We start from the raw sequence: 1411 nt of genomic DNA on the forward strand, positions 1-1411 counted from the left end.
TATATATATATTCAAGTATTTGCATCAATTCATTTTAAAGTTCAATAACCTTTCATTGGGTACTATCTTGTTTTGTATCTATGGCAAAAAACAGAACAAAATCACAATACTCATGTATGATGCGCTTAGTTAATACCACTGTACTGTTCATTCACTACCCTCCAACTATCATAGTATCTGGTTTTATGAGTACAGGTTAGAACAGTTTTCTCTCCTTGCCATGATTTCAATTAAGGCGATCTTCAGCTGCATCAGGGCCACACCCCTTTACAAAGAGGCATTGGAAGATAGTGAGTTAACGGTCCGTGTTAGTATAAATAAATAAAAGGTTGGAATCATAGAAGGGTAATTTATTAAAACCTAACTCTGGACTGAAAAAAAAAATGTGCCCGCTCTTCCCTTGCAGAGGAAAAAATATCTTCTTGATTGTCTTACCTTATTACTCACCTTAGTCCAGTGTCTGGTAGTCTTCCTCCTTTCTGGTTTTGGCTGTTCTGACAAGTCCTGCAAAGCCACATTTTTTTGCTTGTCTCTGTCTGGTCTTGTCATCGCCACTCTTGCTAATGTCATCATGTACAATGCATGACCAGTGGCTGCTGCTTGTCCTGCATTATATGTAGGGATGCACAGCTACTTTTCGAGTACCAGTACAGATACTTGGCATTTTCATGAGAACTACCAGGGTTGCAGCTGGGACCTGGCTCTGGTGCTCCACCACTGTCCTGAAATCATTAGTCTGTATTGTTTTAGAAAAACTGTCACATGACAATAAACAAAAATGTATCAGTATGCATACTTGTAATTACTCGGCAAGTACCAGTACTCGTACTCGCAAAACTGGTATCTGTGCATCAATTTATTCATATTTATAAAAACAAAATTGTACGTTAAAACAGAGATGTACAAATCCCAGGAGCTCCGTGTGCTCCTTACAAATGACAGCTGCCTCCTACCTTTTGAATTGTTCTCTAGTGTAGTCTTGGAGCTCAAAAGTATCTGTACATGTACTTGTACCGAGTACTGTACTTGGTATCTGTGCAACCCTAATTATATGTGATTACGTGGATGAGCCTGCACGCATTCTAGTGCTGTGGATAAGAGGACTGGACCACCAGGTTTCATGGGACTATGGCTTAAGGTAAGTGATACTGTCCTTTCCCATCCCCTAGAAATATGAGCATTTTATTCCTCATCTGTTCGGAAAGGAGGTGGGGCTCATTTATTTTGGTTTACAGCACTTCCACTTTAAATCGATTTCCATTTAACCCCTTCGTGACTGACGACGTACGTCGCCAGCATCGGGGGCTGTTTAAACAGACTCCCGGCGACTTTTGCCGCCGGGAGTCTGTTTAAACTTGTAGAGCCGACTGTCGGCTTTACAACAGAAGCGATCCTGGCGACTTACCTGTCG

Source organism: Nanorana parkeri, unplaced genomic scaffold, assembly GCF_000935625.1.
Source record: "Nanorana parkeri isolate BGI_ZX_2015 unplaced genomic scaffold, ASM93562v1 scaffold843, whole genome shotgun sequence".
NCBI classification, from domain to species: domain Eukaryota; kingdom Metazoa; phylum Chordata; class Amphibia; order Anura; family Dicroglossidae; genus Nanorana; species Nanorana parkeri.